The 26,735-nt window shown below is 45.9% G+C and overlaps 1 protein-coding gene across 1 annotated transcript in view; it reads left to right on the top strand.

The window, feature by feature from the left end:
- The first annotated feature begins 302 nt into the window (after window positions 1–302).
- LOC135903464 (cytochrome P450 2U1-like) overlaps window positions 303–26,735 on the top strand; it is a 102,470-nt gene continuing 76,037 nt past the window's right edge. The window contains exon 1 of the mRNA XM_070522571.1: window positions 303–339. The gene's annotated coding sequence lies outside the window, so the exon portion shown is untranslated. The remainder of the gene's footprint in view (window positions 340–26,735) is intronic.

Genomic DNA, 26,735 nt, shown 5'->3' with positions numbered 1-26,735 from the left:
GAAGCGTGAAACAAAGTACGTCGAAGTTCTCAAGCATAAATTTGAGAAGTCCTGTGTTGTGGAACCCAATTACAATAGAAACAATGGCAACACAGCTGAGACTGTGTTTTCTTATATATCTGCGGACATCAGTGACAGTAAACGGTATCAAGATTTAAAGCATAAATTCCCATCGAAATACGCGATTTGCCTCGGTGAAAAGGTTTTATGGTACACTTTAAATTTCGCAGTTTTGCCCATGTTATGTTACAAGGCTGTGTTACGTTTTCTCAGGTGTATATCTCCTTTTGTTTACAGGGTGAATCATAAGGCCAAAGCTTCTTCCAATACCAACAACAGGTGATTATCGGTAATCTATACATCTGATCAGAACCAACCTTGCTTTTATAACCTGTAATTGAGAGCTCGGAAAATACCACAAATGATGCGCTGTTGATATCACTCAAGAACGCGTTCTTCCTCCACCATGGTGGGCTTTCTAGAGAAAGCGGAACCTTTACTCGGTCTTAGAAAGTGGGAAGTCACAAGATTCGACGTGTTTGATTTTGTCCAAATATGTATAAATGTGGCTAACCGCCACTGTGTGATGAGAGACGCGAAGCAAATTTCCTAGATGAGCGCGTACCCTAAATTTTTCTTCACCGTCAGCGAGAAGATGCGCATGCTCCCTTTATAGTAGTCGTTGATATCTGATGCGTGTAACACGCCAAGCGTTTCAAGCAATACAGTGCACGAGGAAAATTATTACATGATTTATTCACACTTCCAAGCGTTCATCCATGGTCAAATGGCTAAAGCATAAGACTTCTACACTGGAGGTGCCAGATTCGAACCCGTCTAACGGCGATTTCACATAACACTAAGTATTCTGGCCAAGTTCGCGTCAGTTGTCTGGAATGACAATCTCGCTGTTTTCATGGGCCGATGCCAAATACAGTGCAGGTTTGCATTGCAGGCCGCTCCCGCGGGTGTGTATCACAAAGCGGTATGTCATATCAGAAGCCAGCAAGCACTGACACCAAAGACAACATAGGCGAAATTACTTGTGCTTAAGAAATGAAATAAAGAAACATAAATTATTCAAAATGAATTTGGATGAAAAAAACAAGTTGCCGCTGGTGGGGAACGATCCCACAACTTTCGCATTTCGCGTGCGATGCTCTACCAATTCAGCTACTGCGGCGCGTTTCACCGTCCACTTTCTTGAGTATTTATGTTTCCTTGTAGAACCCTGGGAGTGTTAGCCAGCGCCACCACTCACAGACCACGGCGGAGGACGTCGAACATCGTTTCTGCCACAGCTAAAGCATCGGACACGAGTGTTGCATACGCATGTTGTCCTTGGTGTCAGCGTTTGTTGGCTTCTTATGCTATTACTAATAACGAGGGTCTTGAATCCGGCAACATTGATGCCTTCAGCTAGCATGTGTGGGTTTATGGACCGGTTGCCTTCACCCAAAAAGATCGCGTTCTCGTAACGCCTGCGGCAGAAAGGATGTTCCACGTACTCGCCCAAGGTCTATCAGTGGTGGCGCTGACTAACACTCAAAGGGTTCTACTCGGGCACATTAACACCCAAGAAAGTGGACGGGGAAACGGCGCCGCGGTTGCTCAATCGGTAGAGCATCGCACGCGAAAGGCGAATGTTGTGGGATCGTTCCCCACCTGCTGCAGGTTGTTTTTTTATCCACTTTCATTTCGAATAATTTATCGCTCGTTTATATCATTTCTCAAGCACAAGTAATTTCTCCTATGTTGTCCTTGGTGTCAGTGTATGTTGGCTTCTTATGACTAATAAAAATCGGACGACTCGCTTAACCCTCGTCTTTCTCTTTTACAAAGGGGTATGTGACACTCTTCAACTAACCTCGCTGGCAACCATTTCACTCACCGAGTGTCATTACAACAAACACCGCCTACGCAGTGACATACACGTAATGATCTGCAATACCTACATAAAAACTGCAGTTGTTTCTGTATTTGTATTTTCTCATCATCAGCCTATCTTAAGTCCGCAGCAGGACGAAGGCCTCTTTTCTGCGGTCACCAATTACCCGTTTCCTACGCCAACCGATTCCAGCTAGCGCTTGCGAATTTCTGAATTTCATCCCCCCACCTAGTCTTCTACCATCCTCGACTGCGCTTACCCTCTCTTGGCACCCATTATGTAACCCTAATGGTCCAACGGTTACATATATATATATATATATATATATATATATATATATATATATATATATATATGAATAAAGGGAAAATGAGACTTCCACCCAATCATAGCCATTCCTACAAAGAAAACCGATATGGATTCCTCGAGAGAAGCCTCGCAGTAGAAGAAAAATTCGTCCTCGTCCGGGACTTGAACCAGGGACAAGCGCCTTTCCGGGCCATCCACTCTAACACTTGAGCTAACCAGGCGGCGAGTAGATGGCAGGGCGAAGTTGAAATTGTGAACAACGCGAAGCAAAGGCGAAAGTTAGACGTAATATACATACATACATATACATAGGTATGTGTGCATATATATATATATATATATATATATATATATATATATATATATATATATATATATATATATATATATATTGTCATATCCTAAGGAGCCAACAAACACTGACACCAAGGACAACATAGGGGAACTTACTTGTGCTTATAAATGGAATAAAGAAACTATAAATTAATGGAAATTAAAGGGGATGAAAAAACAACTTGCCGCAGTTGGGAACCGAACCCACAACCTTCTCATTTCGCGGGTGATGCTCTACCAATTGAGCTACCGCGGCGCAGTTGCCCCATCCACTTTCTGGGGTATTTATGTGTCCTAGTAGAACCCTGGGAATGTTACCCAGCGCCACCACTCACAGACCTTGGCGGCTGACGTGGAACGCCTTTTTTTGCCGCAGGCGTCACGAGACCGTGATCTTTTTGGGTGAAGGCAACTGGTCAATAAACCCACATATGCTACTTGAATGCATCACTGTAGCTGGATTCGAGACCCTCGTTATGTAATGAACGAGAAGAAACGGGGTTAACCGAGGGGCCCGATTTTACTTGGTCATATCATAAGAAGCCAACAAACACTGACACCAGGGACAACATAGGGGAAGGTCCTTGTGCTTATAAATGAAATAAGGACACTATAAATTAATGGAACTTAAAGTGGATGAAAAAACAACTTGCCGTAGGCGTGAACCGAACCACAACCTAGGCATTTCGCGAAGGCTGTGGGTATATATATATATATATATATATATATATATATATATATATATTGAGTAATACTTGTTGGGGGGCTAGTTGGTGCATGTTTCCAGAAGAGGGTTATAGCGCCGAAAAAACACAACACAGAGCGAACGAGACGGGACAGGCGCAACTTCCAACTGTTTATTCACCGCGTATGCGAATGAATATAAGGACAAAGATGGGCAGCAAGAACCACACATGCGCACGAGGTTTTTACATTTTTATCTTTATCCGCTTTATGTAAAAACCTCGTGCGCATGTGTGGTTCTTGCTGCCCATCTTTGTCCTTATATTCATTCGCATACGCGGTGAATAAACAGTTGGAAGTTGCGCCTGTCCCGTCTCGTTCGCTCTGTGTTGTGTTTTTTCGGCGCTATAACCCTCTTCTGGAAAAATATATATATATATATATATATATATATATATATATATCGTCTGGAGATTTTTTTGTGGCAAATGTACGTAATTTTCTAACCTCCGTGGCAGCGACGAAATCATAAGTTTTTGCGCATGCTTAGAGCTTGCTTCTGTTTTTGATTTGCTGATTTTTTTAGCCTTTAGATAGTAATAGGGTGGTTTCTTTCTCTATCACTCCCTATTCTCGTGGGCCTGCGTGTGTTTCGTGTACATTTGGTTTCGCAGTATGGTTAGAGCGTCTGTTCGGGCGAGGTGCTTGAACACATGCAGCCGGCTGTGACGTTGCGTCTTTGCGGCCTTCAAATGGTAGCTTGGAGCTGGCAAGACTGATAGCTATTAGTGGTTTTACTGTGTGTGTTTTGGTAGGAAAGTCAGAGCGTGGCCGCGTGGCTGTGCGTGTGCGAGAGCGTGTCTTGGGTCTTTGCGGCATTGGTTGGTGTTGAAGTATTGGTGTCAGTTGCTTTGCGACATTTGGAGGATTTGGACCCTGTCCGTATCCGTTTTTGCCAGAAGGCACGTACTCTGCATTATTGTAGTTTAATAGCATTATACTATTTGAATTAGAAAGAGCCGTGCAATACACGGCAACAAAGCGGGGAAAGCGGGCACTGTCCCTCAAGGCAGATGAGGGGACGGTTGAGAATGTAGAGAGAATCGAGTTAATCGACACACAATGTGATGTCAATACTAGGCTGAAGAATACGGAGGCTTTGCAGGTGGAGCTTGTTAAAAAAGTTGAAGAGCTCAAAAATGAGCTAAATTGGGAGAGGGGTGCACGGAAGGTAGTGGAAGAAAGACTCGAAGCAGCCGTGAATAAGCTGTCTTGTGAACGAGAATGGTCGTGACAATGAAACACAGCCCCCCGACGTGTCAGCAGAGGGCGTGCTAGCAAAGTACGTGGAATGCATGCTACATGGTGCAGGGTTAGGTGGAAAGAGCGGCACCTACCTTCAGGTTGCCGCGCGAAAAAAGCAGGAGTGCGGGGGTCAATGCCCCTTGTCGAGTCCGAATCACGCGGAAAAGGACAAAAGGAAGCAGTGAAAATGTGGGAGAGAGTGAAATGGTGATTAGTGCCGGCGACTCAAACCTGGCTAGGTGCTCAGAAGCAATTGTGGAGAGGGTAAAAGGCGATATAAGAGTGGCGGTAGAGACATTTCCAGGGCTGACACTGGGTTCTGTCTTGGAGCGAGCAAAAGCAAAGCTCGGGGAAAATGCCCTCGTGCGCAACCTTGTCATAGTAGAAGGGGGGCTAAATGACGTTCTATACAGGAATGGGACAGGAATAGGCCAGCGCTCGGCGTAGGGGGTGGACGACTTGAGCGAACTTTCCCCTCAGGTGCAGATCATGGTGTGCGTGGTACCGGAAGTTCCTGTGCATGATATCAGGTCAGAGCCGTAGTGGCTGTTAATGAGGTGAGATGGAAACTAAACCCAGCGAAAGGCTTCGAGGTGTTCGAAGTAAACCGGGAAGTAAGAAGCTGTGGTGCTTTTGAAGGAGACGGGATCCACTTCACTTACAGGCTGGCACAAGAAGTTGGCTGGCGAATTGGTGGTCGCACTGTTCCTTTTTTAGGGGGCCCGCGGGCGCTCAGGAGGCCAGAGTAGATAGTAATGAAGAAGGTCCCCTAGGTGAACCTCAGAAGAGCATCGCCGTTGATAGCAAGAAAAGGAGAAAAGCAAGAAACAGATCTCGCCATGCAATACGCTACATAAACATGCAGGGCGGCTGAACAAAGGAAAAGTGGGCAGAGATTGAGGAGAAGTTAAATAGAGAACAAACAGGGTTGTATGCGGTTACAGAAACGCACCTTAGATACTCAGAAGAGCCGCCAGTTATTGAGAATTATGTTTGGGAAGGGTGCAACAGAACTAAGTCGGAAAGAAAGGGAGCGGGAGTCGGAATGCTCATCCATCAGGGAGCCAAATGGAAAACAGTAAATTCAAAATGTCAAGAGCATCTTTGGCTATCTGGTATAATGAGTGGGAACAAAGACCTTCGCTGGGCGTTACTTATTTGTGTACCGGAAAGAATTGCTCAGAGAAGAATAAAGGGTTAGTGGAATGCATAAGTGGTGATATCAAGGGTTTCAGGAACGATGCTGAAATTATCCCATTAGTTGACGTCAATGCCCACATACAGGATTTAGATGGCTATATGGGCAAAAACGGGAAGTCAATGCTAGTCCTTTGTGAGGAACATTACCTCGTGATCATGAATACAGGGCTTAAGTGTGAAGGGCAGATTACGTGGGAAACGGGAAACCGGCAATCAACCATTGATTACTGTCTGATGACAGAAGGAATTCATGATAAGTAGAGAGAACTGGTCATTCATGAGGAAGCGTATTGGAGCATAGGGAATGACCATAGGCGCACAATTTTGAAAATGGGATATGTAGTGGGATAGAGAGCAAGGAGTGAAAAATGGGCAGTCCAAATTTAAACGCTGAACAAATGACAAATATAGTCAGTAGGGTAGAGGTAGAACTTTGCAAAGGGCCAAGTAAGGAGTGAGAATACAGTGAGGTCCTGAGTGTAATAACGACAAAAATACGGAAAGAGAAACAACATGCTCGTTTGAACGGAAAAAAGAAGGTTAAAAGTTGGTGAAACACGGAGATACGAGAAGCGATCGCCGAATGGCATAGAGCATCCCGAGAGCACATACACGCAAAGGCGCAGTTACCACAGGATGAAGTAACCAATAAATGGGAAATACACCGGGAGAAAAAGTTTCTGGTTCAAATACTGGTGCAAGCCAAGATAAAAGGTGAAAGTGAAAGTTGGTTGTCAGAAATACGTGAGAGAAAGAAGGCCACATCTAGAATATTTTGAACCACTTAAAATTATTTGGCAGGAAGTCAGAAACAATAAATAGAACGTATCCAGACGAAGATGGAAACAAACTGGGAGGGGAAGCCGAATATTTCTAAGGCAATGACCAAGCTGTTTTTGAAGAAAAAAAAGAGCATGAAAGAGAACCAGATGGAAAAGGAGCTGGTGCTGACAAATTTGAACTGGAAGCCGAAGCGAAAAGTCCTACGGGGACAGCCACTAGGCTAGACAAGGTTTCCGTTAGGCTGATTAGTGAACTAGGATCAAAAGGTAAGAAAGGCGTGGTGAAAAGAGTGAAAAAAGATCTTTAAGATATTGACTAATACCAGACAATCGGCGACAAAGTAGAATTAATGTAATTTATAAAGGTAAGGAGAGAAAGATAAAATTTACTCGTATAGTCCGTTGACCCTTACATTGGTAATATACAGGCTAGCAATGCAGGCAATCAAATTAAAGGTGCAAGTATGGGCAGAGAATAATGGCATTTTCTGAGAACCTCAGAATGGCTTCAGGATAGGTAGGCGTTTAGATGAAAAAATATTTGTTCTTACTCAGTGTATTGAAATATGAAGTGTAGGAAGCAGACCATCATATGTGAAATTTTTTGACATTACAGGAGCGTATCACAACGTAGACGGCAACATTTTGTGGGATATTTTGTAAGCGTAGGGCTTAGGTGACGATTGTCTACAGCTTTTGAGAGAGATTTACCTAAAAAAATACTGTTGGTGTTCAATGAGGCGGGATGAGGACCGAGGACAAGGTTTATATCAACAGGGTATGGAGGCAGGGGTGCCCTTTTTCCACACTGCAGCTTATGACATACATGGTTAGGAGGGAAAGGGTGCTTAAAGGAAGTAATATCGGGTTTAATCTTATGTAAACCGGCGCGCACGGTAGTAGAGCAGCCGCTTCCGGGTTTATTTTATGCGGGCGACCTTGTGTTGCCAGCTAACAAGCAAAGTGATTTGCAACGTCTGGCTAATATCTGTGGGCAGGAAGGCCAGAATTTACGCTTGAAATTTAGTGCTAGAAAATCAGGTGTTATTTTATTCAATGAAAACAGTGAACAGACACTGGCGATACAGGGCTAGAAAATGCCTTGGGTAAGAGAATATAAATACCTTGGTATATGGATACAGGGCGGCAATAGATATATTACGCCCCTCCGTGGTATGTGGAAAGGTGTAATGGTTCAAGGACTTACTTTTGGAAATGCGATTGTTTGCTTGAAATCAGGGGTACAATAAGGACTCTATGGGAACCAAAGGTCAGTGGGACGACCCACGTTGGGCGCTCACGGACAAATTACAAATGAAGCTGTCCAGGGTCATATGGGTTGGAATAGTTTTGAATTGAGAGAATCTCACAGTAAAATTGATTATGAAGAACTGCTGAGGAATATGGAAGAAAGTAAATTGGCTAGGGTGCAGTGGTGGCGTAGAAGTAGTGTATCCGCCTCGCGTGGAAGAGGATCGTGGTTCGAATACCGGGGCCGCTCCAGCTCCCACCGGATTAAAAAAAATCCGCGTGTTGATAAAATTACATAAACAGGCCTGGAGTGCGACCTGATCCCGGTGACCAGAACCGGTAACGCACTCACTCACAAGAGCGGGATTGGCCACCCTGGTGCAGTACTACGCCACAGCGTCCTACATGAATACAATCAAACCCCAACGCTCAGTCTCCAGCAGCTGCGAAGCAACTGACCATGGCGGCGCTGAGACCTATGATGCAGCAGAGGGCGCTAGGAATACGTGGGTCCGAACAGGCCGCCATTGGAATCTGTACCTGGCAATGGTTTAACGATAGAACGTTATCCAGTGAGGCAAGTCTAGCAGTGCCATTAGAGGAATTAGAGGGCAGTAAGTGGGATATAATAGGGCTCAGTGAAGTTAGGATGACAAAAGAAGCATATACAGTGCTAAAGAGCGGGCACGGCCTGTGCTACCGGGGCTTAGTGGAGAGACGAGAACTAGCAGTAGGTTTTCTGATTAATAAAGAAATAGCTGATAACATAGAGGAACTCTATAGCAAAAACGAGAGGATGGCAGGTTTTGTTGAGAAACTTAATAAGAGGTACAAATTGAAGGTCGTACAGGTCTACGCCCCTACGGCCAGTCATAATGACCAGGAAGTCGAAAGCTTCTATGAAGACTTGGGATCGGCGACGGGTAAAGTCAAAACAAAATACACCATACACTATAGAAGCAGGCGGCAGACAAATCAGTGGGGGAGTATGGCATAGACCCTATGAATAGCACGGGTTAGTTATTAGTAGAGTTTGCAAAACAGAATACTATGCGGATAATGAATACCATCTTCCGCAAGCGGGATAGCCGAAAGTGGACGTAGAGCAGCCTGAATAACGAAACTAGAAATTAAATAGACTGTACACTCTGCGCTAACCCTGGCATCATACAAGACGTGGGCGTGCTCAGCAAGGTGCGTTGCAGTGACCATAGGATCGTAGGAACTCGAATTAGCCTAGACTTGAGGGGGGAACGGAAGAAATTCTTACATAAACCGATCAATGAGTTAACGGTAAAAGGGAAAATAGAGCAATTCCGGATCAAGCTATATAACAGGTATTCGGCTTTAACTCAGGGAAGAGGACTCCAGTGTTGAATCAATGAAGGGCAATCTTAAGGGCATCATTAAGGAGTGTGCAATAGAAGTCGGGGGTAACTCCGTTAGACAGAATACCACTAAGCTATCGCAGGAGAGGAAAGATCTGATGAAGAAACGCCAATGTATGAAAGCCTGTAATCCTGCAGCTAGAATAGAACTGGCAGAACTTTCCAAGTTAAACAAGAAGCGCAAGACTGCTGACATAAGGAAATATAATATGGATAGAATTGAACATGCTCTCAGGAACAGAGGAAGCCTAAACGTTTTTATCTGCCTGACCTATTCTCAATGTAGTCGAGGTCCTATACAGCGAAGCTGTTTATGGGTAGGGTTGAGTTCGTTCTTCAAATCAGTCAACAAATCTGTGCGACTAAAAATTATCATCGTCAAAAATGGCTCGTGCCACTGCTCGCACGTTCGGCGTCATATTCAACCACAATTGACTCGTTGTCGCCCCTCGGCGTAATGGCACAAATTCAGTCCTGGCAAAGCTCACGCGTTGGTCGTCGTAATCTTTTTCCACAGCTGGCTCTATTGCAGCTGATTATGCCAGCGTTCTCATACTGCCATTCCCTCTTCGAAGGCGCTCACGACACTGGTCCACTGCCAGCCGGTGTGGTGATTTCGGTCGGAAATCTTAACGCGATGGTGTTAAGCAACCCGTCTAGCCAATAATCCGGCGCCGGCGTCGAGCAACCGGCAGATTTTCGAGCCACCTATACCAAGGCCATCCAGCAAGAAATTTAACTAATTGAACTTCGCAAGCTAAAATACGTGGAAAAATATTAAAACTACAACATACATACAAACTATAGACATGATAGCTCTCGGATTGTAGTTTGACTATACGAGAAAACGTAACTCTGTTACTCGAAACTCTGTTGCGCGAAAACTCAAAGAAACCCATTTTCCAGCGTTTTTCACAACTCACACGCCGACCGCGGCGTCCGCCATTGGCTCACGCTGCTGCGTGGGTATGTCGCGGGCCACGGAGCGGCGCGCCCGGGTCTTCGCAAAAGCTCCAGCTGTCACTAACCTCCGCCGCATCGCGGCCCACGCAAGAGGCCGTGTTGCTACCATAAAGCTCTCCTTCGTGCATAGCGTTCGCGGCCCATATTTCCTGGTAAACATATGGTTTCATACGTTCCATTTGCCGGGAAGCGTGGGAAGCAGTTAGGGATCTTTGAATAGTATCGCGTTCCACTCTTAGAGGCGAAGCTTAATCGTCTGCCAAATTTTTTATGTCAATATGTCATGAAATTAAAACACCAAAGTACATGACGAATGTATAACAGAATCGAAGGCGGATATGTAAAAAATTAATGTGTGCGTACGTTTTGCCACTATAAACACCGACCAAGACAATAAGTGTGTCCGTACCTGTGTTCTAAATTCTGCGTCGCCTCTTTGTCGTGTGATACACAGCTTCGCTGGTCATCCAATGTCACATAGTGGAATGGTTTGTGGTCTTTAATACATGTTACGCATGGCATTCAAGAAAGGGGTCAGAGAAGGAGACACGCTATCTGTAACTCATCCTTAGAAGCAGTACTAAAGCTATTAGGCTGGGAAAGCTTAGGATGAATTGCAAAAAATGATTGAGCGCATTAAGACAGAAAGTATAAGAGTAGGGTTGATGATCATCCGGAAGACAAAGGTAACGCTCATTAGCCTGGCAAAGGGATTACTGCCAAAGGATCTTGATTATCAGCAACAAACTTGGAGAATAATTACCATGAGTTGCAGTGCATACGGCCGGCAGTGCTAATTTCCGACAAGGAGAGTACCACTGTCGTAAAAAATTTTACAATAGCATTCTTCCAGTGGTAATATATATGGGGCGGATACTTGGATGTTGTTAAAGAAGCTTGCGAAGGAGCTAAGCACCACGCAAAGATCGATGGAACAAGAAATATTAGGCGTAATTAAGACACTGAAGAAAAGGAAGTGAATCAGAGCAAACGAGCATAGCCGATATTCTATTACCCATTAGGAAAAAAAATGGGACTGGACGGTCCATGTAATTGGTAGGGAAGGTAGAAAATTGGCGGGCAATTAGAGCAAGTGAATTTGTGCCGAATGAAGGAAGCGAAGTCGACGCCGGCACAATATTAACATGAGTGACAAAAGTCACTTCGTAGGTGCAACTGGTATTGAGCTAGAGCATGAAAGGGGTAATGGTAGGTCACTTCGTCCTGCAGAAGACACAAAAATAGGCGGATGATGAAAATGACGCATTAGGCGTTCAGTCAGGTGCCCTTCGGAATAACGAACGCTAAGTCTTTCAGCTGTCGGGAACCACCTACAATAAGCAGACGAATGGCCTAATGGAATGCCTGAACAAGACGCTCGCCGAAATGTTAGCTATGTACGTCGACTTCGAAACCCAAGATGTGGGGTGCTGTCCTTCCGTACGTAACCTATACTTACAGCATCTGCAGTGCAAGGAACAACGCAGACTGCGTCGTTCAAGCTAGTTCACCGAAGGTACATGACCACGTCTCTCGACGCTGCCGCAACTAACTGACGAAAAGAAACTCGACCTCGCCGCATACTTGCCGCGCGTCGAAGAAGCATGAAAACTCGTACGTCTTAGCACCAGGAACCAGCGAAGAACTGGCAAACCACACTTCATTGTTCGACGAAGCTACATAACATAGCTGCACGGCGACAATTTTTGGGTTTGGACCCCGATTCGTTGACGAAGACTAAGTAAGAAAACTTTGCCATGCTCTTTCGGAGTGTACAAGATCATCCGACGTATCGGCGCCCAGGATTATGAGGTCGTGCGAGACGGTAATACGCCATCGCACGGCAATGAACGCATAGTTTTTTTATTTGTCTTTGCTACGTGTGCTTTGGTTTTGCTCTCGGGTTTGTAGCATTTGAACGATGCTTCTTAAGAGCGGGGCATCGACAGGTGTACTTGTTTACCCCTTTTTATCGGGACTGCCTTTCACCCGCTAACAACACAGGCTTACTGCTCAGTGCAACACGCACCTGAGTCGTTTGGAACATACTCGAAGGTAACCGCTGATTTTATCTATTGTGTCTGTTGTCACTGAACCCCGAATAATATGATTGCATGCGTGACACGAATTGTGTAGTGCTTTCTGGGAGGCACACGTGCACCGGCGATTGCGCCGAAACATTCGAGAGTCATGTGTCAGAGTCCACCCGCTCGACCCAGCATGTTCTAGCGCTCGTAAGTGGGCTCATTACCTCTGTCACTGTGTATATCTGCAATGCAATGAACGACTATGTTGTCCCAACAAGCCCCAAAAATCACATTTCTGTATAATTATTTCAATAATCACCGACAGCGCTAGCCGTTATTGTTGTGCTTTGAGCGTCAGCCGGTTTTGTGGGCAGCAGCTCACCCTTAAAGAGTTCGTTTCGTGATTCATAGTTGTGCAATGTGTTGTTCGCCGTGGCTACCATGTGACGCCACGAATGAAGCCTTGGCAAAGCCACATGCTGGTTATTCGGTCGTTTTCCTATTAGCAGCGTTTCAATAGCGCCTACAGAGACCACAGGTGCATGTGGCGGTAAGCGGCAGTGATGCACATATAGCGAAAGTCGTAGAACCATACATGATCTCGCAGTTGCGCCTAGACGCGCACTCCTTTCGCTCGCTGAACATTCGCAAATTGGTTAGTATCTCTCTCGGCGTGCTTTCTCGTTGCGCACGTCATTTGGGCTGTTGCAATGCCGATGCGTTTCGTGGCCATCGGGTGCTCGAATACACATCTGTACACGAACGATAGCTGTACACAAAGCTGCGTAAAGGAAGGCAGAACAGGTGTTTCCTGTACCGGCTTTTAGGACGAGGACGTGCACCGCATGGCAGCAGGCAAGTGCTACACCGAGCAGCCGACGAGCGCAAAGCATACAAACTACTCTTCACGAAGGTGCGCAAGTTATGTTTCGCGAGCAGAGACACTTGATCGTGCCATATCTGCTTGTCGAATGCTTTCTCGGGATGACTATAAGCACTACAAGCCGTGATGGTGCATGAAAAACAAAGTTAGGCTGTATTCAGGGGCGATATTCACTAGTGATCATTGTCGGTAGTGCAACATTTTGGAGATATTGCGCGTGTCCCTACATCGGACGCATCGAAGTAGAGGAAAGAAAGCATCCCTGGCACAGCATCAGAAACGCCGCACCGTATTGTGCATCTGTTATGAAGGAGAACATGACCCGGCGGCCATGGTGTAAATGCGGTGGAAAGGCATGTAAGAATGCGGTGCCACCAGAAGAAAACGGGCAAGATTTTACCATGGCCGAAGTAATGCCTGTATAGCTGGAGATTTTTCGGCACCAGCGTTAAGTACATTGCCAAAGTGCGATTGTATGATACGTTTTCGAGCCGCCAGGTCACATACAAACAAGAAAATATTTATGCATACAGGCTTTGGCAACGTCGTTCTTTTTTATTTGTTGGAATTTATTTCATACTTTAACAGAAATATGTGTCTCAACAAAGGGAAGCATGCAGAACGAAATGCCGATCGGAACTATCGTGAAAAAAATTATGAAAATTCCAAACAATACGGAAATCTATATTTGACTAAAGCATTTTGGAGGCAGCTGGCTATCCAGGGCCATTCGTTGTTCGTCGAAGAGTTAACGGACGCGCCAACGTGTATCTTTCGGGAAAGCAGTTGTGTTTAACACCGGCCCTTTGTGTGACGAGAGAAGCAAAACAACAATATTATGACACCGACGACTTCATGATGTTTTATTCGTTTTTTTTCCAACAAGAGCTGCCACAACCTGTTCCGTTACGATCTTGGTCGATCGCGAATGTATTTCAGCCTAGCTTGGCAGCAAGTATACATTTGGCTCCATCATCTGTTTGCTGGAACGGTTCATCGTTTGCGCCATCTATGTGGTTACAGGTGGTTACAGTATGGATTGGGACACTTCTTTCAAACGAGCCATGAATGGATCGTTTGAATAAAAAATACTTTGTATTTGTTATTCTCCTGGTAGTATTGTCAATATGCTAGACAGCATGAGTTTGTGCTATGGTAGTTGGTGAACCAGGAAACTGTGGAGTACTCGAATGCCGAAATTATTCGACAAACATCTTTAGCAGTAAAATGCTAATGAGAACAACTGATACATCAAATCAAAGTTCCATAAGCGACTTCTCGTGCTCCTCACAAGTACTGAGCGCCTGTTAGCAGTTCCTATGACGATTCAACGCCAGTCGTGCTTGTGCTGCTATAGTTGGCGAACAAGGACTACGCAGAAATCATCAAACAGACATCTTTCGCAGATGTATGCCACTGAGAACAACTGATACATCAGAGCGAAGCTGCATGAGTGTGTTCTCGCGGTCTTCATAAATATTGAGCCTTTGTTAGCAGTTCTTATGACTAGTGAACACCTGTCGCCGCCCATGCGTTAATACCGATTCCATGGTCGTACGGTCGCTTAGCAGATTCCGCGCAAGCGACTTCGGTGAGGAACACCACTGGCTTTTACTGCCGCGGCCTTACAATGTCATAGATGACCTCCGATGTGAAGGCGGCAAAATGTGACGGGAGAAGCCACAACTGCGTGTTACTGGTAAAAAAAAGCACCTTTCAATGAAGTTATTTGATATCACAGTGAAGCATGTGCAGGGTAAGCATTATGGGCCCTGGTTTTACTTTGCGAGAATTACAAATGTTTCAAAGCCAACTGTTCACCGCTGTGCCACACATTCCCGCTATTGAGCAATATTACTCAGTCACCGTCCCACCGTTTTCGACATGCCCTGGTCCTGCCCAGTTGCGCGAAGCTAAGACGGCGACGACCCAATGAACACGACGGCCTGACGACGACGGTTCGACGACGAAGGTATGCGGAGAATTGAATCACTACGACAAAATGACGGAAACGGAACGACTCTGACAAAATGATGGCGATTTCCGACGAGAGCACAAAGATGACGACTGGAAGGTCGCGCGGCAATGTTGACGATATGACAATGCCATGACAGCGACAGGGTGAAAACGGCGGAAGAATAACGATGACATGACAACGAAGGAAGCACGCGGGAGGGAAAGCAGGTGAGAGATGATAAATTAACCATATTAGGTGTCCCTTTGAGTACTTTGCAAAGCGAGAAGGGGTAATCGCCGAAAAAGATATGAAAATAAAAGAAAATACAAAAACAGCGAAGTAATGATGAGAATGTCATGAAGGCGATGAAATAATGACGACGCAATGAAGACGAAATTATCCATTCGCATCCGGTGTCTTGATGCGTTTCGGGTGATAGAAACGACCTGTCTCATTATGTTGCCTCCTTCTCGTTTTAAGTGCTGTCCAAAGTCGTCGAAACGCCCATAACATATACCTCGCAGAGTACACGGCTACCAGCGAACGTTCGATTTCGGAACTACGAGGCCAGAACCGTCTGAGAATCATTCTATATTAAGTCACGGAAGCTCCTCTGGGCTGAAATTCTCTGCCATAAGAAAGCCTGAAAGCCAGCAGGTTTATCTGACTGAGCTAACTTGTATGCTCGGTTGTCGAAGTCAGAAGTTTGAATCCTCAAGTTTCTTTATCTTTATTTTAAATACTGAATTTGGTAATCTGGAATTCACCATCTCCAGTACTCAAAGATCTCCAGGCTTGGAGTGGTGCCTGACGTCGGCTGAAACGCCGAGAATTAGTGTGGCTATACTGATTGAATTAGGAAGGCCCACTAAGCTTCAGCAAAGTCACTCCCTCACAAGATCAGGAATTGTCCTTTCTATTGCAGTATGCGGCCACTACCTCCCTCACGACTTCTACAATTAACCCATGAACCTAAGTCCCCAGCAGCTGCGGAGCACCTGACCAAGGGGGCAGTCAGACCTGAAGCCCAGCTGAGGGTGCTAAGAATCTCGGGACCCGGACAGGCTTCCAATAAAAGCTGACCCTTGCAACCTTTAACACCCGAACCCTTTCGGGTGAGGCTAGCTTAGCAGGACTCTTTCAGTAACTATCAGGTATTGTTTTGGATATCATTGACCTTAGTGAGGTTAGCAGAACTGGTGAGGCTTATACAAGGCTAACTGCCACGTCCTGTGCTATAGAGGACTCCGAGATAAGAAGTTATACGCGGTAGGATTTCTAATCAGCAAGGAGTGTCCGCAAGGAGAGGAACATTCGAATCCCAGTGATTATTACCCCTGCCACAGAAGGATCCGACCTGAAAAAAGTGAATCCCAGTGCTCTGTCTACAGAAATCGACAAAATTCTTGGGGCATCGCCAGTTAGGAGCCGATTTACTGCTCAAGGAGCGCTGCTTCTAGATGTACAGACCGAAGAGCATGTCAACTTCCTTCTTAGTTGCAAGTCAATCTCAGGGGCTGCAATCTAAGCACGAGTGCCCAATTCGTACCTGCAAAAGATGTGCATTATTAGAGGAGTACCGAAATGGTGCACTGACGAGGAACTGTTGGAATACCTAAAGTCAGAAGGTGTTTACTATGCAAGGGGAGTCACTCGACACGTTCAAACTTCCGCATCCGATTGGGAGTCCAGGCGAACCAGCTACGTCATTCTTACGTGCGCTTCAAATGCAGACCGTCCATAGAAGATCAACTTGGGCTCCATAAAACACGAGACCATTGACTACGTTGAGACACAACCTCGGTGCTTCAAGTGTCAGCGCTATGGACATGTGGCCAAGTACTGCCGCGGTGAGCCGTGGTGTAAGAGATGTGGAGGACCGTAAGATTTCGAAACATGCGCGTGCAGCGAGAACTTTGTGCAAACTAGTTGTGGTCATCGAGCTAGTTATAGCAATTGTCCTACGCGGGCAGCGGTAATACAGCGAAAGAAAACGTTTATCCTGGGGCCAACAGGAAAGGACAAGAAACATATGACGAAGAAAAAGACGGAGAGTCGCCGAGAGTCAGACGAATTCAAATGGAGGTCAAAGAGTGAGCCTGATCTCCCAAGCCTGGAACCTTCCCCAGGAATCCAGGACACAGTGGTGATATCGCGCAGTGCACCGGCTAAAGCAGTCAAATGAATGAACAGAGACCCCGTAGCCGAGAAGACTGCTGAACAACCAGAACTTTCGAAGTTAATCAACAAGCGTTAGACAGCTGACATAAGGAAGTATAATATGGATAGAAATGAACATGCTCTCAGGAACGGAGGAAGCCTAAAAACAGTGAAGAAGAAAGTAGGAATTGGCAAGAATCAGATGTATGCGTTAAGAGACAAAGCCGGCAATATCATTACTAATATGGATGAGATAGTTCAAGTGGCTGAAGAGTTCTATAGAGATTTATACAGTACCACTGAAACCCACGACGATAATGGAACAGGAAATAGTTTAGACGAATTCGAAATCCCAAAGGTAACGCCGGAAGAAGTAAAGAAAGCCTTGGGAGATATGCAAAGGGGGAAGGCAGCTGGGGAGAATCAGGTAACAGCAGATTTGTTGAAGGATGGTGGACAAATTGTTCTAGAGAAACTGGCCACCCTGTATACGCAATGCCTTATGACCTCGAGCGTACCGGAATCTTGGAAGAACGCTAACATAATCCTAATCCATAAGAAAGGGGACGCCAATGACTTGAAAAATTATAGACCGATCAGCTTACTGTCCGTTGCCTGCAAACTATTTACTAAGGTAATCGCAAATAGAATCAGGAGCACCTTAGACTTCTGTCAAGCAAAGGACCATGCAGGATTCCGTAAAGGCTACTCAACAATAGATCATATTCACACTATCAATCAGGTGATAGAGAAATGTGCGGAATATAACCAACCCTCATATATAGCTTTCATTGATTACGAGAAAGCGTTTGATTCTGTCGAAAACTCAGCAGTCATGGAGGCATTACGGAATCAGGGTGTAGACGAGCCGTATGTAAAAATACTGAAAGATATCTATAGCGGCTCCACAGCCACCCTAGTCCTCCATAAAGCAAGCAACAAAATCCCAATAAAGAAAGGCGTCAGGCAGGGAGGTACGATATCTCCAATGCTATTCACAGCGTGTTTACAGGAGGTATTCAGAGACCTGGATTGGGATGAATTAGGGATAAAAGTTAATGGAGAATACCTTAGTAACTTGCGATTCGCTGATGATATTGCCTTGCTTAGTAACTCAGGGGAACAATTACAATGCATGCTCACTGACCTGGAGAGGCACAGCAGAAGAGTGGGTCTAAAAATTAATCTGCAGAAAACTAAAGTAATGCTTAACAGTCTCGGAAGAGAACAGCAATTTACAATAGGCAGCGAGGCACTGGAAGTCGTAAGGGAATACATCTACTTAGGGCAGGTAGTGACGGCGGATCCGGATCATGAGACGGAAATAATCAAAACAATAAGAATGGGCTGGGGTGCATTTGGCAGGCATTCTGAGATAATGAACGGCAGGTTGCCAGTATCCCTCAAGAGAAAAGTATATAATAGCTGTGTCTTACCAGTACTCACCTACGGGGCAGAAACCCGGAGGCTTACGAAAAGGGTTCTACTCAAATTGAGGACGACGCAACGAGCTATGGAAAGAAGAATGATAGGTGTAACGTTAAGGGATAAGAAAAGAGCAGGTTGGGTGAGGGAACAAACGCTAGTTAATGACATCTTAGTTGAAATCAAGAAAAAGAAATGGGCATGGGCAGGAGATGTAATGAGGAGGGAAGATAACCGATGGTCATTAAGGGTTACGGACTGGATCCCAAGGGAAGGGAAGCGTAGCAGGGGGCGGCAGAAAGTTAGGTGGGCGGATGAGATTAAGAAGTTTGCAGGCATGGCATGGCCACAATTAGTACATGACCGGGGTTGTTGGTTCAGTATGGGAGAGGCCTTTGCCCTGCAGTGGGCGTAACCAGGCTGATGATGATGATGATGATGATGATGACTGCCGCGACCCCAATCGCGTTGCGATGAAAAAACACCACAGGAGGACTGTCAGCAGGTGCTGCGGTCTTGCGATCACACATAGACAAGATGCCGGCGAGCTAGACGAAGGACATGCTCGAAGACATTGATTCTCAGCTCCCTCTCTTCTTAAAGCACTTAGCAATATGGATGCGCTCAGGACACAATGATCACTATCTCGCCCAAAGGTGCCACTTATTATGCGATGGAACTGTGCGGGTCTTGCGGACTATTTACCTGAACTGTCGCTTTCTAATACATAACGGCATAGTGGGCAACATTGACAAATTATACAGCAATAATGAGCCGCAATAAAATTTTATGAGGTGTATTGATTAAAGGTAAAAAAACCTACGCTCCAACCTCCAGTCATGATGATCATGAAGTAGATCACCTTTATGAAGACGTAAAATTAGCCATGAGAAAAGCGCAAACTCATCATACTGTAGTAATGAGCGAGTTCAAGGCAAGCGTGGGGAAAAAGTAGGCTGGTGAACAAGCAATTGGCAACTATGGCGTCGGCTCTAGAAACACTAGAGCAGATATGTTGGCAGAATTTTCGGAGAGGAAACCTGCGAAAATGAACACCTTCTTCAGAGCGTAGCAACGAAAAGTGTGCCTGGAAAAACCCTAATGGTCAAACAAGCAATGAAATTGATTTCATTCTTTAAGCTCATCCCAGCATAGTGCAGCATGTAGTATAGTTTTTTAAGGTAAAATGGAGTAATCATAGGTTAGTGAGGTGTAGGCTTCATCTACACTTGAAGCGAGAAAGAGTAAAATTGGTCAAGAAGAATCCGGCCAACCTAGACGCAGTGAGGATAGAAGCGGACCGATTCAGGCTAGTGCTTGCAAACAAATATGCAGCCTTAGAACAGCGATATGGCGAAGACCTAGAGATAATGAATGAAACCGTAACTAGGCTGGCTTCAGAAGCAGACCAGTCGGTGAGCTCTCCCAAGCAACGAAGTACCTAATAAAGAAGCGACAAAGAAATAGAGTGTCTAACTAAAGAGATCAGATAGATTTCGCGGAATGGTAAAAAATGATCAACATGGAGAAAGTAAACGATATAAGACATTATAACGTAAGGAAGACTAAGGAAGCAGTTATAAATAGACGCAGCATGAAATCATTGAGAAGAAAACTTGACATAGGACAAGCCAAATGTATGCACTGAACGATAAGGAGGGCCCAATCAGCAATTTCAGCAATCAACAATTTCGAAGATATAGTAAAAGTAGCGGAAGAATTCTGCACAGACCTGCACAAAATCTAGAGCAGACTGGACACCTCCTTTGAAAGAAATAATGAACAGGGTACAGAGGTTCCTTCTATACCTTGCAATGAAGTTAGAAGGGCCTTAGAAGACATGAAATGAGGCAAGATGGCAGGTGAAGATGGAATTGCAGTCAATTTAATCAAAGACCGAGGAGACATCATGCTTGAAAAGTATGCGGCCCTTTATACGAAATGTCTCACGACTTCAAGGGTCCCAGAGAACTGGAAGAATGCCAGCATTATACGAATAGACAAAAAGGAAGACATTAAGGAATTGAAAGATTACAGGCCCGTTAGCTTACTTCCAGTATTGTATAAACTATTGTCGAAGATAATTTCCGATAGAATAAAAGCAACACTTGAATTCAGTCAACCAAGGAACCGGCTGGCCTCAGGAGGGGTACTGTTCAATGGACCACATCCATGTAATCAATCACGCAATCGAGACATCTGCAGAGTACAATCAACCTCTCTACAGGGATTTCATGGATTAAGAAAAGGCATTTGTTTCAGCAGAGGTATAAAATCACTCATGGATGCACTACGTAACCAAGGAGTAGAGAAGGTTTACTTAAATATCTTGGAAAATATCTACAAACGTTCACAGCGACCCTAATTCTCCACAAGGAAAGAAGGAAGATATCTATAAAGAAAAGGGTCAGGCAAGGAGAGAATCTCTACAATGTTATTCACTCCGTGCTTAGAATAAATATTTAAGCTATTATATTGGGACGGCTTAGGGGTAAGGACCAACGGTGAAAATCTCAGGAACCTCTGGTTTGCAGACGACATTGTCCTATTAAACAACACTGGTGACGAGTTACAAAATTGATTTGGGACCTTAACATAGAAAGTGTTAAACTGGGGTTGAAGATTAATAGGCAGAAAACAAAGATAATCATGAAAAACCTGGCAAAGGAACAACAGTTCAGAATCGCCAGTCACTGTCCAGAGTATGGGAATGAATACGTTTACTTAGGTCAATAACTCGCAAGCGACCATGATCATGAGAAGGAAATTTACAGAAGAATCAAAGTGCGTTGGAGCGCATACGGCAGACATACTCAAATCCTCACTGGAAGTTTAACATTATCACTAAAACGAAAGATATACAATCAATGCATTACACCTGTGCTAACATATTGGGCACAAACGTGTGGACCTAAAGAAAAACTCGGAAACATGTTAAGGACCGCACAAAGAGCTATGGAAAGAAGAATGATCGGCGTAGCGTTAAGAGACAGGAAGAGATGGGTGTGGATCAGAGAGCAAACAGGGGATAGCCGATATTGTAACCTACATTGACTGACTGAATAAATTTTATTGAAACCATGCAAGAGGTGGTGGCTGTGCCTAGGCCTGCCACGTGGGGACGTCGACGTGGGGCCTCTTCACTGTCTCGCAGTCTTGCTGGGTCGCCCGATGTTGGTCGTTAAGGTTCGAGCTACGAAGGCTCGTGGGGTCGCAGGGCATGCCATCTCGGTGAGAGGGTCGTGGGGTTAGTGTCGGGATATTGTTGTGTACAGTCCCGAAGCATGTGTGGAAGTGTGGCTGGCTGTGTTTTGCAGATATTACACGTGGGATTGGGATACATGTCTGGGCCGATCTTTTTGTAACGTTGTAACGAGGGGTAAGTATTGGTTTGTAGCAGGTGGAAAGTTGTAGCCTGCACTCGGGATAGTTTGTTGTGTGGGTCGGGGAAGGTTTTACTTTCCAAGTAGAAGGACTTCACAATATCATTGTAGCGTGTCAGGCGGTTCCTACCGGTGGGGGCAGTCTCCCCGTCTCCCGCGCGGTTAACTAGGCCTCGCACTAGGGAATGGGTAACCTGGTTTAGCTTGGGGAGGTGCGGGTGGACGGTGCCTACATTAGCTGGGAACCAAACGAGTGTAACCTGATGATCGGTTGACCGGGGTGCTTGCTGCAAGATGTGCTAGGCTTGGCGTGAAATACGGCCGTTGATATAGTTTATAACGGCGGAGCGAGAGTCAGAGACGATGGTATGACATCTTTGGTCTAATGTGACTAGCGCGATGGCCACTTCTGCAGCTTCCTCAGCATGTGGGGTTACTAGGCTGATAGCATGGTAGAGAGCCTTCACGCGTGGTTACCGCTGCAAATCGCGTAGCGTGGGGATATTTGGCGGCGTCGACGAAACTCACACCGTTTTGGAAAGCAAGGGATTTGGTGAGAGCTGTGGCACGTGCTATGCGGCGCGCGCTTGTATTTGGGGTGCATGTTTCTGGGGATAGGGTCGGCGTGAATCCAGGCTCGTATGTCGGAGGGGATCTCGTGTTCATGGTCATGCTGATGGTCGTAGGTGATACCGAGCGAGGTGAGGATATGTCGGTCAATCGCTGTGAGAGTGGGTATCTCCAGCTGAGAGCGGTGTTGGGCCTCGATCAGATCGTCCAGTGTGTTATGGACGCCTAGTTCATGGAGGAGGTCAGTGCTGGTGCATCCGGGGAGCCTGAGGGCTCGTTTATAGACACCGCGTAGGAGGAGGTTGAGCTTGGTTTCTTCAGCCTTGTACCAGTTTAGATACGCAGCAACGTAGGTGATGTGCCAACTTACGAATGACTGGATTATTCAGAGGAGATTCTCCTCTTTCATACCCCCACGGAGGTTGCAAACCCGCTTCAAAAGTCTGATGGTGTTGGCTGTATTCATCTTGATTTTGGCGAGGGCCATGCCATTCGCTCCGTTCGTCTTTATGAGCATGTAGAGCGCACGCTTATTGATGGCGAGAAATATGGGGCTGCCATCCGTGAGATGAAGGCAATGACTTCGTAATGGCGTTTAGCGGTGGAGTATTTCGGACGGTGGCCGCGGAGAGCAGATCTGTAAGTAGAAGTTTGTACTTCGCAGGGGAGCAGTGAAGCCCCGTGCCTTGAAGATAGGTCCCGACTGTTTCAATGTCTGATTGTAGTGCCGTTTGTATTTCGCTTTCACTGCCTTGGTGGGTCCAGTTGGTTATATCGTCAGCGTATGTCATGTGGTTGACATCATCCACTTGCTGCAACTCTTTGGCAAGACCGACCTTTACGAGATTAAAAAGCATTTGGGAGAGAACAGAGCCCTGGGGGTTTCCGCTCTGGCCAGAGTCTGGGCGTCGGAGCGGTGATCCCCTACCGAGAGGAAGGCCGTGCTATGAGAGAGAAATAATAATAATATTTGGGGTTTTACGTGCCAAAACCACTTTCTGATTATGAGGCACGCCATAGTGGAGGACTCCGGAAATTTTGACCACCTGGGGTTCTTTAACGTGCACCTAAATCTAAGCACACGGGTGTTTTCGCATTTCGCCCCCATCGAAATGCGGCCGCCGTGGCCGGGATTCGATCCCGCGACTATTAGAGAGAAAGTCTCTAACGTAATAAAAAGTGCGCGCACTGAGATTAAGGCGTGAGATGCGGCCAAGAAGGGTGGAATTGGCTATTATGTTAAATGCTTTTTTTTGAGGTTGAGGCCGAGTATACCTTTAGTAGTACGTGTTCTACCTTCTAGTTTATGGTGCTCAAGTTGTAGCATGACGTCTTGGGTCTACAGGTGGGCCCGGAAGCCAGTGACCGAGTGAGGATACGCTGCAGTGTCTTCCAGATGAGTGTTAATTCGGGTAAGGAAAGTATGCTGCATAACCTTTCGCACACATGAGGTTAGTGAGAGGGGGCGAATATAATCGAGGCTAGAAGGTTTGCCGCGTTTGGGAACAAGGATGACCTTTGCTGTTTTCCAGGCTGGGTAATGGCACCATTACGCCAGCAGTCGATACAATCTGTGAAGTGGGTGATGGAAGCATCATCCAGGTTACGGAAGGCTTTGTTGTGACCCCATTGGGGCCATGGGTGGAGTGGCTGTTTAATTCATGCAGGGCGGCTTGGATCTCTTCGTCCAATGGGGGTTTGGGGGCCCCGGCGTAGGAGCCGCGAGGTTGCATGGTGTCCACTGGGAGATACTTGTTAGTGACGTAGTCTAAGACTTGGGCACGGTCCTGTTTCTTCATTTCTGTATAGAGAAGTTTAGTGAGGTGATCTTGTTGGGAAGAGCGGGTGGCTTGACTATCGAGGAAGTGTTTGAGAAGCTTCCAAGAAGAGGGACAGTGTATCTTTCCGTCAGCAGTATTGCACAGTTCAGACCATTGTTGACGGCTCAGAGGGAGGCTATGGGCTTCGATTTCTTGTTGAGGAGGGCTATTTTAGCTCGGAGGAGCCTGTTGAGACGTTGTCCTTTCCCGCAAGATAAGATGGATGTTTTAGCTGTGTTGAGATGGGCCAGTCTGCTGTCTATGCGCGCTCGACGGGGGCATCAGTGGTAACGGCATGCGTGGGTGCCTTGGTATTAAAGTGGAGATTTCGGGCCCATGTATCAACGTCCGTTATGCGTTCCGCGTGTTGGTCAGCGGATCGATGCTTGCGAAATGCATCCCACTCAACCCAGGTGAACTCACGGGGTTTGGCGGTAACTGAAGCTATCCGAGGGATAAGTATGGCAATGATGGACTGGTCGCTACCTAGATGATGCTGTTTGTTGCCCCATTGGGTGTTGCGGACGTCCTTGGTAAATACCAGGTAGGGGGTCGTGTCGTGGGAAGCAGAGTTACCGATGCGTGTTGGGAACGCGGGGTCTCTAATGAAGGTGAGGCCGAAGTCATGCGAGTCTTTCCAGAGGTTTTGAGCCGCCGTCGTTGAGTAGCCATATTCCCATACCGTGAGGGGGAGGTTGACTTCTCCACCAATAACGGGAGGGTTGGTGCCAGCTACGTTAAGGGTCTTCTTGAAAAGGGTAAGAAAACGGCTTCGAACTTTGGCGGAGGGGCGGCAGTACACGTTAAGGAGGAAATGCATTCATTGCGTTTCTTGGCGGGTATAAGTTCAACGGGAAGGTGTTCGAAGTTTCTGTCGTGGAGATTGTGTTCAATGGCGGTGATTCTCTTGCGGACGACAGTACAGAGGCGGTGAGAAGCATGTGACGGGATGAAAGGTTGGTAACCTGGGAGGGTGACCCAATCGATATGGGTTTCCTGAATCACGATGACGTCCAGTTGCCGGGTGAGGGTTGTAAATGTTCTGTTTTTCTCTCCAACGCAATCAGTTCATCGGTTAGCCTAATTATGAAACCTCCCGAACCTTCCGGCCACATATTTTTTTCGGTCTTCTGTCCCGTGGTTGTGCGGGTAAATTCTATTTCGTGCTTTATTTCGCGATACCAAATCACCAACTTTCCACTTTGCAAATGTCAACGACGTTCAATGTCATCTGAAATTCTCATTACCCTGAAATTTCTTGTTATTTGCCTAGCAAAAGATATGGGGAACTTCTTAGTCCTTTCTGCTCCTTCTCGCACCTGGCTAGGAATTTCGCCGAAATTTCTCGCAGTCAGACAAGGTGTTGAAGACGTTCTTTTCGTTTGCAGCTCTGAAGAAACCATGTATTATTCAGTTCTTATACATTTTCTCACAATTGCACCAATATTGGCTCATTTTGACTTCACAACGAACTTTACGCCGACGCCGATGGTACGACAGCAAGACCCCAAATGTTTTTTTCAGCTTACCCGGCTGCTTTCTTAGTGCTTCAAAAGGCAAGCTTTACAATGATGTAAGCAAATACCTCACTTTGATTTGCCCGTTGAGGAAAATCGTGAGACTAAATAGGCGATAACATTACTTTGAGTGGTTAGTAAATTCCTGCCTTACAGATTTGGCCAATAGTTCTCAGGATTGAAAGAGCACCATGCCTTCTAGTGGCTCTCGTCACTGAAGCATCCCACTAGTTGCTTTAGCCACCGGACTTTGTTACTGTAAGCATGTTTTTGTTGCGGAGGACTCCCTAACTACACAGGCTGCTTTTCACGTGATGTATTCGACAGTCCCAAGTTGAGATATGTGTAATTTCCCAACTCCGTTTGCGTAATATCAGTGTCGGTTAGTGACAGGATAATTTTAATGCAAAATCATTATATGTCCCATTGCGCGAAAACCAGTGTTGTGGTCGGCGGCGTTACTGAATGCTTGTACAACAGTGGCCAAACGTAAAAAGTAAAAACACATCAAAAGATATCCTGACTTCAAATTTGTCGCGGAGGTTAACGTAAACAATGTAAATCGATGCCTTTGAAAAGAATAGTAGGTAAAACTCCGTCTGCAGGTGACAAATGAAACCACGCCACTGGGGGTTCGTGACGAGCATGCTTCCGCGACACCACGGTGACTCCATGGTTCTGGTTCATTAAATATTTGCCTAGTGTGTGCGTCGTTTGGCAGGTGACGGCCCAACCAAGGTGTAAGAAGCGGTGCCACGAAATGAGTGAATAAAATGGGTCTATCAAATAAAAAGCATTAATTTTCAATGAATGCCGATGAGCGGCCCTTCGAGTCATGAACGTTTCACAGCAAAGCGAGGGCTTTATGTCGCGTGGCACGTTTTCATTTG

This window comes from Dermacentor albipictus, chromosome 7 (assembly GCF_038994185.2).
Source record: "Dermacentor albipictus isolate Rhodes 1998 colony chromosome 7, USDA_Dalb.pri_finalv2, whole genome shotgun sequence".
In the NCBI taxonomy this organism is placed as follows: Eukaryota; Metazoa; Arthropoda; class Arachnida; order Ixodida; family Ixodidae; genus Dermacentor; species Dermacentor albipictus.
The sequence above is the reverse complement of the archived record's forward strand: the minus strand, read 5'-3'. Positions and strand labels throughout refer to the sequence as shown.